This window comes from Oratosquilla oratoria, chromosome 23, assembly GCF_046742065.1.
Source record: "Oratosquilla oratoria isolate Oo_2021 chromosome 23, ASM4674206v1, whole genome shotgun sequence".
Lineage (NCBI taxonomy): Eukaryota > Metazoa > Arthropoda > Malacostraca > Stomatopoda > Squillidae > Oratosquilla > Oratosquilla oratoria.
In genome coordinates, this window is record NC_134799.1 from 1129400 (window position 1) to 1148447 (window position 19048).

Consider the following 19048-nt stretch of genomic DNA (forward strand, 5'->3'; position numbering starts at 1 on the left):
ATACTGCTCCATAACCCACTCAATTTGAATACAAGAGACAAATGCCAGAGGAATGGGTAGATACCAGAAAAACAGTTTCATGCCAGGTGATCTTTTTTTTTCTTTTTCTTTTTCTAAAACAAACCAGGGACGTATTAGGGAGAGTAGCCAGGTATACCAGATAGGTGTTATGACCGGAGGGGCGTCAGTAATTCCCTGTGTTGATAGTAGGTCTGCCATCCTCATCCCAAAGGGGAGGGAGAGGGGGGGGGACTCCCCAGCCAGGTTAGGTTAAGGGAGGCTTGTTCAACGCCTTCGCTATGGTGACATTTTTTTATATACAAATAGTCTTATTAACACTAGGAAATAAACACCATATCAAGGAAGTTAAGTCACCTTTTTTAGCTCCTTCCCCATGTGGGGGAAAACAGTGTATATGGTGAATAGGGCTACCCAGTGATATAGGCCCCCACTGTGTTGTGTTGCTCCCTAATTCCACCAAAAGGTGACCACTGGGCCTACACTGCCTGTTATCTGGGTTCAAACTCAAGACTTCCAGGGATCTCCTCTTGTCCCTACTGTCACACACCTTTTGCCACAGGACTTTTGGTTGTTACTTAAAAGAACGAAGTTGCTATTAGTGGGGGTGAAGTTTGAGGGTGCCTGCTTATACCCACAACCTCATTCGCTGCCTCGTTCTCAGCATGAATTCAAGCCATAGGCACCACAAGGAAGTGGTGAGGGAGCAGTTGGTTTCCCACCTGCCTGTTCTCAAATCCTTCCAGGCGCAGATCCAGGAATGTTATTTGGGGGGAGGGGCAACCGATAACCAATACTTGAAACACGCCAATATTCTAACCCCAAGAATAATGATGTTGGCCTAGAGATTGGGTCCAGAAACCTAAGTCTGTTTTGCTCGTAATTGCATGTAAAATCATATATAATTCAAAATTTGTGAATTATATATGATAGTAAACAATGAGACAATGACGCCAAATGAAAAGTTGACACCTTCAAATTCTACAAGCAGATACAAACAGAAAAACCTACGCGGCTGCCTTCACAAATGAATCAAATGTTTGACAAAAATAACATACCCCATCACATACAAGTACTGACTGATTACGAATGTGTACCATACTCGGGGCGTGGTGGGGGGGGGGGGGGCGCCCCCCCCCCCCCCCCCCCCCCCCCCTGTATCCACACCTGAATCCTTCTTTTGAGATTTTGCCTTCCTCTTCTTAGGCAGGAAATGAGACAAAAGATTTCAAGACCTCAATATGGTATTCATAACAGGTCAAGAAAACCTCATCCCCCTACCACAGTTGCAAAAATCTGTGGTGATCAGTTATCTGAAATTCTGAACCAGGTTGTCAACATTTAAATGACATAAAATTGCAACTTTAGAACTGTAGGGAAGGTGAAGAAAAAAGTCAGAAACTGGATACAGCTCATGTCTCATATTACCCAAATTACCTGCATATGGTGATGATCGTGAGGATGTATGTTGAACCAAGTCCTTCAACTCAAAGACACTTTTCTTTTTCTTTCTAGTGGACTCACGAGTTCAGCATAGCTCAAGTTCTGCAATTCACTAGTTCTGTGTGTTATCCCAAATTCTCTAATTCCCAGCCTTTGTACTTGTTGGTCATAACTTCTCTTCCCCTATACAGGGGAGGCAGCCAGCCAAAGCATGCATCCACAACCCACCATTCCCCCCCCTCATCTTAGCTCCATGTGGAAGAAGGGTCATCCCTGTCTCCTGCCCACTGTCTGGGTCAGAAGCAATACAGCATGACACAGTACATATTTGAAACCTGGGTAGAAAACAGTGACCAAGAAAACACAGAGAGATGGTAAAAAGCCCTCACCAGGCCTGCTTCAATGCAGAAACTCTTTTCCAGCTCTTGCGGGTCAACAAGCAGAAACAAAAAAGATGCAAGAGAAATGTAAGGCAGTCGCTAGATCCCTGCCCACAGGTAAGATTTCAGTTGTAGGGGATAGCCAGATGAGATATTTAGATAGGGCCTTCTGCGACAAAGATAGGAAGCATAGGACCCAGGTGTGTTTCCCAAGGGTAGGGACAGATGATGTTAGAGACAGGATTGAAGAGTGTATTGTCAGGGAAGATGAGAGACACATTATTTGCTTGAGTACAGAAGGAAATTACATAAGTTAGGGAATGAGGAATTATTTGCATAGTTTTGGGATGCACTAGACAAGATTAGGGACAAGGGAGTGAGTTCCTGTTGTATGTGGAATCCTTCCAAGGTGTAAAGTTGGAGGCATGTGGCACTCCAGGACTACTGCAATGAATTGTAGGCTGGCAAAACATTGTAAGGCCAATGGATGGGCTTTTGTTGATAACTGGGATTCCTTTTCTGGTAAGAATCATCGATATACAATGGAAAGAATGCACTTGTCACCCAAAGGATTTTGGCTCCTTGCTGAATCCTTTGAGTGAGATGAAGGTATCCTGCAGAGTTTTTTCAGGTAGATTATGTGGGAGTCTGGGGGGAAGTATCGGAATAGTTTAGGCAATAGGAACAGCTCAGAGAGGGACTGTGAAAAGAATTACCTTATCAGGCGGACGGAGGATACACTAAAGGTTTACTATACAAACAGGAGCATTATGAAATTGATTTGCTGCAAGGCAAAGCATGTGTAGAGAGATTTGATAAATTAGCTATTACTGAATCCTGGATCAATATGGCTGATAGACATTTCCTCCTGGAAATCAAGATAGGATATAGGCTTTTTCACAAGGACAGGGTAGTCAGGAGTGGGGTAGGAGTAGCACTTTTCATTAAAATTACAGCTACAGGTAATTGTATTATCAACAGATCAATTAAAGAAGAGATAAGTACAGAATCTATTTGGGTGGAGATTATAGGCAAGAATAAGAAACTTATTATTGGCGTCTTATATACAGTAAACCTAACCTCAGCATTGATCAGACTGACCCCAATTCATGAAATTTGCAGGGCATCCCAGTACAAAAATATTGTGATCATGGGATAATTATAGAAACATTGACCAGGGAAATTTAGTAGGAGATAAGGAATTCCAAAGTTTCTTAGATGTGGTACAGGCTAAATTCATAAAACAAATGATTACCAATCCTATGTGGGGAGAGAATACTCTGGACTTACTTTTAACTAATAATGACCACCTAACGAGAAACAAAAGTGGGAGATAGTCTAGGCTCCAGCAATCAAGAAACAAGATTTAATATCATGTGGGAAGAACTAAATAATATGAATAACATTCTAGTACCAGACTTCAGGAGAGCCAATTTTGATAAGATGAGAAAATATTTAAGACAATTGGTCACTTATGAGACCAACCCAGGGGGCTGTGACAGGGTTCACAGTCAGCCTAGACATCATTAGTACAGTCAGGTGTCGGGCCACAGAGGGTAATATGTATACCTTGGGTCAGGTCACTTACAACTGCAAGGTCAACAGCCCAGTCAGCAATTTGGATGAAATGTACAGTAACCTAAGAGCTTTAATTCTAAATGCACAGAAAAAATTATTCCCCTCAAGTCAATACAGAAGAATAGTACTACTCCCAAATGGATGACAGGCTGAAAAGTGAGATCTGAATGAAAAGAGGACTTTTACTAGAATATAAAAATGGGGGAAACACACCTTAGATCCAAATACAACAATATGGCAAGACTGGCTAACAAGAACACACACAGTGAAACGTAACTACGAAATTAAGGTTGCCAGACAAGTGAGATCCAACCAAAAGGGCTTCTTTCATCTCTGCAGAACAAAAAATACCGAAAGGATAGGCCCTATTAAAAACAACGAATATACCATGATACAATCGGAGGAAAAAATGAGTGAGACATTTAACAAATATTTTATCTCAACATTTAAAAAGGAGTGGTCAGATATGGTACCTGACTGCAATCCAATTTTCAGTGGCAATAAAGAAATTAGACTAACTTCAGCATTAGTAAGGTAGTAGTCAGACTGAAAGACAAAGCTACAAAATCCCCTGGTCCAGAATAAATTTTTCCAAGTGCTCAAAGAGTGTAAATTTGAAATCTGCAACCAGTTAACAGAAATATTTAACAAGTCAGTAGACATTGGTTTTGTGCCTATTGCTTGGGGGCAGGAAAATGTTGTTCCTGTTTTCAAAAAGGGAGATAAATCATCTATATGCAACTACAGGCCAATAATATTGACATCAGTTATAGGTAAAATGCTTGAATCAATAATAGCTAATAGAATCAGAGATCATATCAAGGGGCATAATTTTATTTATGACTCACAGCATGGTTTCTCCATAGGTAAATCATGTGTAACAAATCTTCTATCTTTTTATACCAAAGTATATAAGGCCTCAGATAACAATAATCGTTACAATGTTATTTACCTTGACTTTAGAAGTGTTCGACAAGGTGCCCCACCAGACAATATAAAGTCAAAGCCTATGGCATAGGAAGAAAAGTGTTTGAATGGACTGGAGCATGAATCAGTGACAGAAAACTGCAGGTCACCACAAATGGTGTAAAATCCAAATGGGGTAGTGTTTCTAGTGGAGTTTCCCAGGGCTCAGTTTTAGGCCCCTCATTGTTCATTATGTATATAAGTGACTTAGACAATGGGATTAATAGTGATGTTAGTAAGTTTGTGGACAACACTAAAATAGGATGGCTAATTAGGTCAGAAGACACCGAGATTCTGTAGGAAGATCTTAACAAATTATTCACATGGTTGATGAAATGGCAAATGGACTTCAATATCTCAAAATGCAGCATATTAAATGTAGGCCTCCACAACCCCAAAAACAGATATAACTTAGACACGTTTTTAGAGAAAACTGAGTGCGAAAGACTTGGGAGTTCTAGTGAGTCCTGACCAGGAAAAAGTATATTAGTGCAAGGAATAAAGTTAACAGAACATTAGGTTTCATTGCTAGGATGGTTATGAATAGAAGTCAAGAGGTAAATATCAAACTCTATCTGGTGTTAGCCCCATCCTTGACTATGTGGTACAGTTTTGGTCTCACTACTATGGAATGGACACCAATTCACTAGAATCAGTACAAGGGATGACCAAAATAATACATAGGCTCTGAAATTTACCTTACGAGGAGAGGCTTAGGCACCTTAACCTACATTCTCTGGAAAGACGCAGAATGTCGGGTGATCTAATAGAAATCTTCAAGTGGATCAAAGGCTTTAACATGGGTGATGCAAACATGGTCATCATATTAAGAAAACAGGGTAGGACTTCCAGTAATGGATTAAAATTGTATAAATTTAGATTTAATAGGGAAATAAGCAAGAATTGGATTACTAATAGGGTGGTTAACATATAGTGAGCACTGAAACTATCAGTCATTTTAAGAAATGGTTAAACAACTTTATGGATGAGGATAACAGGTGGTAATGGACATGGAACTGCCTAGCATAAGTCTTATGGTCTCTTGCAATCTCCTTCATTCTCATATTCTTATAAGCAGTTTTATTGTTTGTGCTGTTCCAGAAAGCATTAGATAAGGTTAGGTTGATTGATTTATGGAATTTTTGGCTCGAAGGCCAAGCGCCGGGTTAGATAAGGTTAGGGAAGAGAGTGAGGTTCCTGTTGTGTGTGGTATCCTTCTGAAACAAAGTTAGTGGCATGTGGCACTCCAGAACTAGTGCAATTGCAGGTTGCTTAATCATTGTAAGGCCAATGGATGAGCCTATGTTGACAACTGGGAAAAACTTTTACAGCAAGGATTATCTGCATACAAAGGGTGGAGTTTATTTGTCACCCGAAGGATTTTGGCTACAGCTGAATCCCTTGAGCCTGAAGATTTTTTTTTTTTTTTTTTTTTTAAGAACATGAAGGGGTTGGGGGAAAAATTGAAAAATAGATTACAAAGGGACTAAAAAGAATCACATGAACAGAAGGATGATAAACTCAATGTTTACTACACAACCATCAAATAGATTTGTCGAGAACTTCTGTAGAAGGTTTTGATGTAAATAGTTATTACTGAATCTTGAACCAATAAGGCAGATAAATATTTCCACTATAATTTTTACTTGGTTCATCCCTTACTAGCATTGAGATCTCCCAAAACCACTACACTGACATTCCTTTCCAAACCCTCTAAGCACTCATTTAAATCTGTCAAAAAAACTTACCATTTCTCTTCATTCTTTACACTACCAGGTTCATATGTATTTACAAAAACCCACATCTCCCATCCCAGTTTTGCCTTCATACATATTTACTTTGAATATACTTCCCTCCACATATTTTTTGTCTATGGTCATCATGACGTATGTTTGAGGATGCTAAATCAACATGCCTGTTCCTGGGAATTAACATTTAACAAGCCTAAGAAGCATATTATTTTGCTAATAAGTAAAGTATTTTCAACAAGCTGAATAAGTTCAATCTCTCAATGCAAGGGTTTCAAGAGACAATGATTCCATCATCCTACAAAATTAATGGTTTAGAAAAAGCTTGGTTCTTAAAAAGCATGCTTCCCAGAAAGATGATTTATCAAACTTTCTCTTCTTCCTATGGCAGGGGATAATGATTTGAGAAAGCAGAAAAGACCTCATTCTGAACCAATTCCAAAGACTGCAAGATGTAAAAATCTATATTTTCCATCTCTGCACCAATAATCTTGACTGGATTGTGTCACAATTTGAAATAAAAAGACAGTGAACGGATGAACAAAGTTACTGTTACACAGCAGGAGGGAGTTATGACAGTGACTGAATATACTTTCTATCAGTCAATATCTCACACTCAGCATTGATGTTGTTGGTGGTCGCTGATCCTCAGATGCATCATGTGGTGGTTGTGTGGCATCACCTTCTCCAGATGAGGAGGCGATCCTAACTTTTCAGGTGAAGCTGGGTCCTCCTAGTATAGCAGTATTTCTGATTAATGGTAAAATTCTTCTCCCTAACCCACTGACAAGAAAACATGGCATTATATTTCAGAAAAAGACAAATTCTCTAATAGACCCCTCCCTAACCCAATGACAAAAAACATTAAGGTACAGCAAATAATATTTGCTTCAGAAAAAGAGAACACTAAAATTATAAAAAATTCAATATTCCTTCATTCCTTGTAAAAGGAAAAATATCTAAGTATTTTCTCCTTCAATCCAATGTTAATAAAGTCTTTTGAAAGTGTGTTACAAGCAAGAAAAAAAAATTTAGTACTTCATTGGATCAAACCTAGTTCTTAGACATTGTGATTTTCCTCCCACAAAATTAGTTACAAAGTGTATCTTAAATACCACAAATACAATAAACAATCAAATAGACAATAGACCATAATAAACAATAACAAAAAATTGTATTTTATTGTATTACATGTAGTTCTAGTAGACATTAAATATGATTTTCCTCCCAAATTAGTTATAAGGTGTATCTTAAATACCACAAATACAATAACCAATCAATCCACTGCCCTAGGTCTCTCTTGATCTAATCAAAAACCACCTATAGAAACTGTTTTCAATACTTCCACTGAATTCATTACCAAAGTCACAGATGAATAGAATGGTTGGAAAGAGAAAATCATTCTCTAGCAAATACTATTTATTTCCACAATAATATGCTGAACACGTTCTAAAATACTTGTATTATAGACAAGATTAAGGGAGTAAGAAGAATGCTTATACAAGTTCTGTACATGTAAGAAGAACATCATCGGAGCCTAGGTAGCAGACTCTGCGGAATGAATGCCTGAGACAAGACAGAGGCCAGCACACTTATGGCAAGTAACAAATAATCATGGGCCTGGGATTCACATTTTCATACATTGCATTGGATTCCTTAATGTGTTGTCTTGATTGCTTTACTGTAGCCAAAGATCAGCTGGTACTTGCAGCAGCAGCAGCAGTTTGGCTGGACAGCAGACTTGGTGCTTGGCCCCTGACTTGTCTACTGCCATAGTTTGTACAACGGAGACTCAGGTGGTTCGGGTCCAGGCAGCACTCATCCATTGGCCCAGCCACCCTATATTTGACCTTAGTAACCATAATAGTTCAAGGCCATCTTGACAGTTTAGGGCCACCATAAGTAATCTTGGTCACCAAAGATACAGCCTGTGGCCAGCATGAGATAGTGTGAAGCCACCCTTTACTGGGCTGTCCCTCGGGAATGTCCACTTGGCACACACACAGCCCTCCTCCCTCTGCTGGCCTGGCAGCATTCATCAGGCTTGGTCCTGTTTTGTGTATCTATGGCCACTATCTTGATCACCAGACTATGGCACTACCACTTGATTAGCTACACTTTATCCTTTTTTTCTTTTAACAGTAATTATATGTAGCAACTAGTTCCAATCCCCTCTTAAATACATTCCTAGAAACACAAATTAATAAAAAAATAAATATATAAATAAATAATTAAATAAATCTTGACATGCATTCAATATATGGATTCTTACAAATGTTTCCAGTGCAACTTTAATCATTTTTAAAACTCTGACGCTACTTCAAATCAATACATCTAATACAGGTTATCACTTCCTTTCAATTAATGCCCATTAACTAATTCATGCTTGGGCCTACAAAAGAAAAGCTTTTGGTCAAATAAATTCTACCAGAATAAGAAATGAGTAAATAGTAATAAATGCAAAAATTCATGAAGTGATAGTATGTTCTCCCTTGACAGTTTTCTTTCATCAAGACCAGCCAAAAAGCCAATAGGGTTAAGACAGACATTTTTGTATACTGTTTAAATTCAGCAGCCAATGTCCCCACCCTGGTTGCTACATTAGCAATACCACCTGGAATTATCAATTACATGAATGAGCATGTTAAGCTTACTGGGATGTACGGCATCCCTCAAAGGAGTATTCACTTGTAGACTATGATTACAGGAGCCAAAGGGTAGCATTATACAATGTGAGGATCAGCATGTAGGATCCCCTTTTTAATAGCACCACCCACCATAAGAGGTAGTCATAATGTGACCTGTGACATTGTATGGAGGTAATTCATCACAGGGAAGTAAGCTTTACTATCCCAATTACTGCCACACAGCAATCATTTCCTGTCTTGACTGATGACAGAGAAAGTAGTCTGGTGAGCAATGTGGCCATCAGACCCCGGGATGGATCTTCTTTAATTTTGCCTGGGTGAAATTGGAGGGGATGAGGTGGGGTGGGGTAAGGGTTGGATATTCAGCAAATTAGGAGTTTAAGGTGAACTGAGCTATAACTTGAGTGCTTCTTTAAACCCTTTATCAGGCAATATGACACAGTTTTTTTTTTTTTTTTTTTTTTTTTTTTTCCTGGCTTTCACCTGATGATTTTGTTCAACTATGGGGGTATCCTATGCCTAATAAAGGGTTAAACTTATCTTGACCTAACCCTTTACTGGGCAGCATAACATTTAAGTATTTTTTCCTGGCCACTGCCATGTTTTTATTGTTACAGGGATACCCTCTGCCCAATAAAGGGTTAACATCAAAATAATAAACAAAGACCTACTATTATCATGTGCAAAACTCACAAATGTGACCTTAAATGCCTTGAATTATTCTACCACTAGAGGAGTTGACTGGTTCTTCATAACTTTTTTTTTTTCATTCAATTTATGTTGCCACTGAAGGGAAAGCTTTTGCCTGATCAAACATTTTCACTCTACAATTACCAACACCTGATTGAAATAGTTTTGTAGCAGAAGCAGTAGCGGCAGAGTAGCAGCAGCAGCAGCGGCAAGTAGTGGTAGCAGTGGCAGCAAACACAGCAGCATTAATAACGGGACAGGAGGCACTTGGATTTGGCGAGTCCCAGGCTAGGAGGGAGGCAGTCGAGTCACTAGGAGTCGAATGTTGCGTAATTGAGCAATATAGCACCACTTTCTCATCCTCGTCCAAAGAGTCCCTTGCACGTAAGCACGGTTGTCTTTTCTTACCATGATTCCTAAGAGATGGCCGACGTTGAACTACAGTTTGACTACGGTTGCAACTACTTGGGCTACTGATAACAAGGAGTGTACTGTGACTCATTCTAACCAAACACAATGTGGTATCATTGTACACTGTAATACATCATATAGTAACTTTAAATGTCACTGCTAATCATACTGTTTGTACTGTATTTAATATTGACTTGAAATTAGATGGGTAAGAAAGTGGATTTTGAGAAGGCGTTAATAACCTGAAGGGCTCCTACAGACAAGAAATGTTCATCTTTATAATTTTTTTTTTATTCATGTTGGGAGAAAGAGAGAAGAGAGAGAGGGGGAGGGAGGGAGGGGGAGAGGGGGAGGGAGGGAGGGGGTGAGGGAGGGTGAGAGAGAGGGGGGAGGGGGAAAGAGAGAGGTGAGCAAAGGAGAGAGAGGTAGGAGGAAGCAAGGGAGAGGGGCTGAGAGGGAGAGAGAGAGAAGGGGTGGGAGGGAGAAAGGGGGTGGGAGGTGGGAGGGAGAGGGTGTGGGAGGGAGAGAGGGGGAGGAGGGAAGGCAGAAGGGGGAGGGAGGAAGAGAAAGAGACAGGAGAGAGAGGAAAGAGGAGACAGCAAGTAAGAGATGGAGGGGGTTGTGATCTACATCTGCCAGGGAGAACATACTTCTGTTGTACTTGATACACACTGCATACTAAACACTACAAGACAGTCTTGAGATGTTCCTTTAGCATAGAATGTCGTTGTAGAGGGACAGCACTTTCCCTGAGGGCATGATGGCATGATGTCCTTTCTATGCCTAGAGAGGAGGGCTGGAAGGCCAGGCTGCTGCTCTTAGTGACGACAGCCAGCACACACACTGCGAGGGTGCCAGGCAGGGGAAACCCAATGGTGTGACACTTGTGACAAGTGGTGGTTTGGGGATGAAATGTGTGAGCAGTGCCAAAGGGATGAGGAGGCAACTTGTGCATTGCCTCTTTGGCAACTCACTGAGGGGAGGGCAGTGCCAACTTGTGGCACTACTGTTTGACTTGTGGGTGTGACCACCGGATGCCCGGCAAGGAACCACAGCACCACAGCACCCAGCCTCACTGGTGGGTAGGGCCACTGGTGGGCTTCGTCAGGGCCATCTGAAGTCTTTGGGCTCAGTGGGAGGCTTGGTTGCTGTACAAGTTTGGCCTCTGCCACCCAAACACCCAAGGATGTGAGGACCTTTATTCTTCCCAGCACTATACAAAACCTCTACACTACTCCATCATCCCTTGAGCCTTTGCTATCAGTGTCCTTTACTTGGCACTCTGACAGAGGTTAGAGCACTGGGCAATGGTAAGAGCTTGGGCTTTGGTCCAGAATCAGAATGAAGTGGTGGTGGGGCTGGGCGATGTCCATTACCGGTGGCCACAATAGGAACTTGGTCGTGGCTATGCATCCCCACTGTGGGGCTGCTTGTACTTGCATCATGACCTCATAACTTTACACTCGCTGCTTGCTGGCTATGATACTCATTTCCCTAATTACATCTGGATTCTCACACACCTATGGATAGCCATACAAATATACACATGCTTGGCAACATCATATCATGATATTGGCTTAACCAATATTAAGCACACACATGGTAACTAACCATGAAAAATAAACTGAAAATAAAAATGCCAATACCTAATTATGTTCCACTGAGCAGCTGTGGAAAGAAAATCTATTGAGATATGTGGACATAATGTTCATTACTCCATCCAACAACATATAACTGATTTATCAAACAAAATCCACAAAAAAAAAAGAGAGAGAGAGAAATGTTTCATCATGAAATTATTAAAAGATTTCTACATCTATGCTAAACCAATATTACTCATACAATATCTCTATAATAAAAGAATGAAAAAGAGAAAATATACCCATACATATTATATAAAGGATTGAAAAACACATCAAACATAATACAACTTCACCACTTCTCTCACACAAAATTACATAACAATAGAAATACAAACTTTAACCCAAAACAGATATTTGAATGAACTGTGTGCACAAAATTTAAAGTGAGAGAGCAAGTGTGTCTAACTGTAACCTGAGGTATACTGTACTTACATTCTGTATGTATGAGCTTTGTGTAGCCATGGGTGTGTATTTAACTAATTGTAGCATACAGGATAAAAGCAATGCTCCTATCCTGTATCCTGTTCTCCAATTTTCATCATACCTAGCCTCAAATTCATGCACAGTTCCAACTTAAGCTATATCCTTGATTTCCAATTACCATACTTAGATTTGAACTCGTGTATTGTTTGAGCTTGGGCTATATCACCCTCTAAGCCATTCCACATATTTATGCATCTATATGGAAAACTGTATTTCTTCACATCCTTTAGACATGTGCTCTTCCTTAATTTGTTCCCATGACCTCTTAAAGCCTTTCCATCTTTAATCTGGAGAGCTCTACTGTCAATGCAATCTATCCCCTTTAATAACCTGAATCCTATAATCATATCTTTCAATCTTTCAAAGTTGGCAGACCCAGTGCTTTTAGTCTTTCTTCACATGGTTTATCTGCCAGACTGGGGACCAGTTTGGTTGCTACTCTTTGTATTCTTTCAATCTTGCTTATATCTTTCACTCTGTGTAGGGACCAAACTACTGACACATATTCAGTCTTGGATGGATCAGTGTTTCAATGAGATTTTTCATCTTCTCTTCATCCATATAGTGAAACACAACTTAATCTTTTGTAGTGTGTGTGCATTTTACAGGAAGAGAGTTATGGTCGTAGTGACCCGCTTTTGTATCTTTCCATATCCAGTTTGTTCTTAAAATCATGTATAGTTTTAGCATTCAGTTTCCTCATTCAGTTTGTTCCAGATATCTATCACTCTGTGTGGGAAGCTATTCTTTTTCAGATCTCTCCTGTAACTGTCCTTCTTAAGTTTCTTCTCATGCCCTCTTGTTTTTCTTCTGTCCCACTTAGTAAGTCATCTCTATCAAGAATTTCCATCCCTTTCATAATTCTGTAGATGGTTAGCAAATCACCTCTTTCTCTTCTTTGTTCCAAGGTTGGTAGATTTAGTTTATCCAGTCTTTGTTCATATGTCAAATTGGAGAGTGTTGGCACCATACTTGTCATTGTTCTCTGAATTCTTCCTAGTTTATTTTGTTTTGTTTTTTTAACTAGGTGACCATAGTGTCGCAGTGTATTCCAATTTTGGTCTTATCAGTGTAACTAGTATTTTCTTAACCATTTCTTTACCCATGTAATCAAAGGCTACTTTCATTGATCTTAATAAGTTGAAAGTTTCTCCAACTAATTTGTTGACATGATTGTCAGGTGTCATTTCATTTGAAATAGTTACTCCTAGGTCCCTCTCCGAGTTTACTTTTTTTACTTCCTTTGTACCAATTTTATATTGACATGATATTCTATTTTTGCTTTTTCCAAATTCCATTATGCTACATTTCTTTATGTTGAAGTTCACTTCACACTTCTGATTCCATTTCCAGACTTTGTCTAGGTCTTCTTGAAAAGATTTGCAGTCTTCCTCTGTATTTACTCTCTTGAGTAGTTTCGTATCATCTGTGTATTTACCTAGTTGTATTATACAGGAAGGGAGCTATGCTTGTGGTGACCCGTCTTTGTATCTTTCAGCATCAAGTTTTTTCTTAAAATCAGTGTTTGCACACACTGTTTCCTTATCTAATTTATTCCAGGTATCCACCACTCTGTTTGGGAAGCTATTCTTTTTCAGATCTCTTCTATAATTATCTTTTTTGAGTGTGTGTGTGTGTATTTACCTAGTTGTATGATACGGGAAGGGAGCTATGCTCGTAGTTTTTTTCTTAAAATCTTGAATAGTGTTTGCACACACTGTTTCTTTACCTAAATTATTCCAGGTATACGGTACTCTATGTGGGAAGCTTTTTTTTCACATCTCTTCTATAGTTATCCTTTTTTAGTTTCTTTTCATGTCCTCTTGTTTTTCCATTGTCCCTTTTTAATAAATAATTCCTATCTAGGATTTCCATTCCTTTCATGATTCTATAAATAGTCAGTAGATCTCCTCTTTCTCTTCTTTGTTCCAATGTGTGTGTATTTACTTAATTGTATTTAACTAAATGTATCTTACAGTGTGCGTGTATGTGTATTTACCTAGTTGTATCTTACAGGAAGGGGAGCTATGCTTGTGGTGTCCGATCTTTGTATCTCGCAGTGTCTAGTTTGCTCTTAAATTCATGCATAGTTTTTGCACACACTTGTTTTATCCAGTTTGTTCATGATATCCACCACTCTGTGTGGAAAACTTTTTTCACGTCTCTTCTATAACTATCCTTTTTAATTTTTTTATCATGACCCCTTGTATTTCTCTTATCCCAATTTAGTAAGTCCTCTCTATCAGACTGTACCTTTCATGATTCTGTAAATGGTCAGCAGGTCACCTCTTTCTCTTCTCTGTTCCTAAGTCCGTAATTTCAATTTAGCCAGTCTCTCCTCATATGACAAGTTTGAAATTGTTGGGGTCATTTTCATAGCTGCTCTCGGGATTCATTCAATTTTCTTTACATTCTTTTTGGTAATGGGTGATCATAGTGTAACTAGTGTTTTTTTTAACCATTTACCAAACTGTAGTATAAAGGAGCAACACTTATGGAGTTTTGTCTCTTACTCTCCAATCATCATAACTAGCTTCAAATTCCCATATCGAACCAACTTGGGCTACATCTCCTTATCCTCCAATTATAATATTCAGATTTAATTTCGTATATTGTTCCAACTTGGGTCAATTATGTGTGCGTAAATCACTATTCATATAATCATTGCACTGTATGTGAATGTGCATGTGTGTGTGTGCATTTACCTAATTGCAGTACACATGACAGAAGCAGTGCTTGTACATGTGTGTGTGTATTTTTACCTACCTAGTTGTATCTTATGGAAAGGGGAGCTATGCTCATGGTGTCCTGTCTTTGTATCTTGCAGTGTCTAGTTTGTTCTAAAATTCATGTATAGTTTTTGCAAACACTATTGTTTTGTCCCGTTTGTTCCAGATGTCTATCACTCTGTGTGGATTTTTTTTTTTTTTTTGCCGTATGTGTGTATTTATTTACCTAGTTGTATTATTCAGGAAGGGGAGCTATGCTCATAGTGATGTGCCTTTGTATCTCGCAACATCTAGTTTGTTCTTAAATTCTTGTATGGTGTTTGCACACACTATTGTTTCATCCAATTTGTTCCAGTTTGTGTGTGGGTGTATTCACCTATTTACCTAGCTGCATTATACGGGAAGGAGAGCTATTCTTGTAGTGACCTGTCTTTGTATCTCTCAGCACACATGTTCTTCTCTAGTTGTAGTATACAGATAAGAGCTACACTTGCCAGGTCCCCCTGTAGTGACATCACTTGATTGTGACCTTCAACTGTCCCATATATCTTTCTTTACCATACCCTTCCTTCATCCAAACTATTCCATGAATCTACAATCCTATATAGAAAGCTGTATTTTTCTTGTTCTTCAAACATCTTCTTTTATTAAGATGTTGCATCATGGCCTCTGATTTTCCTTTGTTCCTACACTAAAATGTCTTCCTGTCAAGTATATCTACACCTTTCATGGCTCTAATCACTGTCAAATTACCTCTCCTTCTCTCCTCCAATTCTGTCAACCCCCAGTATGTTCAGTCTTTCTTCAAATATTTCACCATGTGAGAAAAATTTAATCCCTCCTCTCGGAAATATTTCTATTTAGCTTATATATTTTTGTGTGTCAGGTGAAGCAGCGTTCTTCTACTGGTACCGTGTAACCCAGTACTACCTGCCACACACATTATCAGCAACTAAGCCATCTCCCCCACTGCTCACCTGCCATTGAGGCTGTATTGAATACACAGATGTAGGAAAAAGAAATTCATCAAATAGGCAGATGAACTCAGAGTCATTGGCCACCGAACCCTGTTATGGGCCATACCCATATGTTTAACCCACCAGTGAAGCATATTCCACTCTGGAGCAAATAAATTCTTTGTTGATCTTTTTTATTATATCTTTATCCATGTTATGGAATACTACTCTCATGTTTTTCGATAGATTATGTTTCCCCCGTAATTGTTTTGATGCGTGTTTCTGGCGATAAAAATTTCCAGGACCATCATTCCCCAGTCTCTCTTATCCTTTGCTATCAAAATCATATCATTACCCATTCTATAGAACAATGATGGCCTATTCTTACACCCATTATCAATATCTTGAATTTCTTTGCAGAGAAAATAATTTCCCATACTTGGCTACACTTGTAACCAGATCCTCATATTGCAACCTGCAATTTTGCATCATCAGTAAATAAAGTAGCTCAACTTTTACAAATTATCCATCATGTTGATAACATTTAATGAACTGGTACTACTTGATCAATGTGGGACTCCACTATACCTACACTAAACCAATATCACTCTTACATCTCTAGAATAATATATATATATATATATATATATATATATATATATATATATATATATATATATATATATTAAAATTATATTAAAATAAAGAAAAGAAAATTAACATAATAATAATAAACAATATATAATAAAAAAAAATCCATATAAACAAATGGAAAAACACATCAAACAACTTTTTTCACACAAAACTATATAATAATGGCAATACAAGTTTTAAATCTATGCAAACATTTGAATGATCTGTGTGCACAACACTTGAGAGTGAAGGAACAAGTGTGTGTAATGATTTCCTGTGGTATAATTAATTTACATCATGTATGTGTAGATGTAGTGAAATTCCAGAGGAATCAGTACAAGTATTGGTAAAGTTCTTGGCTAATATAAATGACATGATAGACAATTCTATCAGTTATACCGACTTATTTGCTGATGATGCAAAGAGCATGAGAAGAAAAATATAGAGTACTGATGGGTGTGTATTTCTAACTAGAATATAGAAAGAGCTTGTGGGGTCTTGTCTTTCCAATTTAACATTCTTAGCTTCCAATTCATGCATGGTTCCAAATAGGGCTATAGCCTTATTTCCCAATTATCATACTTAAATTTGAATTCATGTATTGCTCTAGCTTTGGTTTTATCACCTAAGCTATTCAAAGTATTTATGCATCTGTATGGAATACTATTTTTTTTCACATTCTTTAGATATTTATTAGTGTTTCTCAATTTGTTCTCATGATCTCTTAAAGCCTTCCCATCCCTAATCAAGAGTCTTCTGTCACTGTAGTCAATCCCCTTTAGCAACCTGAATACTGTAGTCAGCTCGCCCCTTTCTATTTGATCTCTCAAAGTTGGCAAACCCATTGCTTTTAGTCTATCTTCATGTGATTTATCAGCCAGACTGGGGACCAGTTTGGTTGCTGCCCTTTGTATTCTCTCAATCTTGTTTATATCCTTCACTTTTTATGAGGGCCATACCAATGACACATATTCTAGTCTTCATCCACATAATGCAAAGCCATTTTAATGTTCTGCAGCATTCCATACAACTCTTTCTTCCATAATTTTGCTGATGTGTCTGTTGACAGGTTTCTTTCATTAACAACCTAAATCTTTTTCCTCTTTAACTTTTATAATGGATTCACTTCATAAGACTGTGTGTGTGTATTTACCTTGTAATTTACGGGAAGAGAGCTATGCTCACAGTGACCCACTTTTGTATCTTTCTGCATCCAGTTTGTTCTTAAAGTCATATATAGTTTTAGCACTCACTGTTTCCTCATTTTGTTCCAGACATCTATCACTCCGTGTGGAAAGTTATTCTTTTTCAGATCTCTTCTGTAACTGTCCTTATTAAGTTTCTTCTCATCTGTGTGTGTATGTGTATTTACCTAGTTGTATTTACCTAATTGTATTTTATTTGAAGGGGAGCTATGCTCGTGGTGTCTCGTCTTCATATCTCATTTTATCTAGACTGTTTTTAAATGTGTATTGTTTTTGCACACACCACTTTCTCATCTAACTTGTTCCAAACATCTATTACCCTGTGGAGAAAGCTGTTCTTTTTCAGGTCTCTTCTATAACTGTGTGTATTTACCTAGTTGTATCTTGCGGGTAGGGGAGCTACACTCATGGTGTCCTGTTTCTGTATCTCGCCATATTTAATTTTGTCTTAAATTCTTGTATTGCACACACTATTGTTTTGTCTAGTATGTTCCATACATCCACCACTCTGGGGAAAGCTGTTCTTTTCCAGGTCTCTTCTATAACTGTCCTTTTTGAGCTACTTTCCATGTCCTCTTGTGTTTCTCTTATCCCAATTTAGTAAGTCTTCTCTATCATGGTCTCCTATACCTTGTGTGTGTGTGTGTATTTACCTAGTTGTAGTATTTACCTACTTATATCTTACAGGAAAGGGAGCTACGCTCATGGTGTCCCATCTTTATATCTCACAGTGTCTAGTTTGCTCTTAAATTCGTGTATAATTTTTGCACACACTATTGATTCATCCAGTTTGTTCCAGACATCCATCACTCTGTGTGTATTTACCTAATTGTATTTCCCTTATTGTACTCTGCAGGAAAAGGAGTAATGCTTGTTGGGTACCATCTCCTATTCTCTAATTATTTATCCAATCTAGCCTTAAATTCATGTACAGTTCCAACTTAATCTATATCCTTGATATCAAATTATCATATTTAGATTTGAACTCATATATTGTTTGAGCCTGGGCTGTATCAGTTCCTAAGCTATTCCAGGTATTTATGCATCTATATGGAAACCTGTATTTCTTCACATCCTTTAGACATGTAGTCTTTTTTAATTTCCTCCCATGACCTATTAGACCCCTCCCATCTTTAATCAGACCACTTCTGTGACCTGAACACAGTAATAACATCACCTTTCTCTTCGGTCTTTCAAAGTTGGCAGATCCAGTGCTTTTAGTCTTTCCTCATATAGTTTATCTTGATCTTTCATCCTATACTAGCACATACTGTCCATTCTTTTTATAACTTCCTCTTATCTACCTATTATTCATATCACCTTGTGTACTTTTACTACTTATGATTATCTCACAATTTTTTCCATTATTTCTTCTGAGTAACATCACTGAGGTGAGTTGCAGACTATCCCCATACTGTTGTTAAATTTTCTAAAAGTGTTGCTTGAATTGGAGTGCCTGCCAGGGTCACTAGAACTTTGACTTGGTCATATTCAGCTCTTGACTCTAGTTTTATTCT

The 19048-nt window shown here is 38.3% G+C and overlaps 1 protein-coding gene across 16 annotated transcripts in view; it reads right to left on the reverse strand.

Annotated features, from left to right (window-relative positions):
- Positions 1 to 1185: 1185 nt before the first annotated feature.
- put (activin A receptor type 2 punt) overlaps positions 1186 to 19048 on the reverse strand; it is a 163707-nt gene continuing 145844 nt past the window's right edge. For 3 of the 16 annotated variants that reach the window (XR_012967518.1, XM_076206408.1, XM_076206407.1), the window contains one exon: positions 10385 to 11550. The gene's annotated coding sequence lies outside the window, so the exon portion shown is untranslated. Of the gene's footprint in view, positions 6867 to 7340; positions 8321 to 10383; positions 11551 to 19048 lie in introns of those variants that run through there. The other 13 variants (XR_012967522.1, XR_012967521.1, XR_012967519.1 and 10 more) reach the window with 12 other exon arrangements.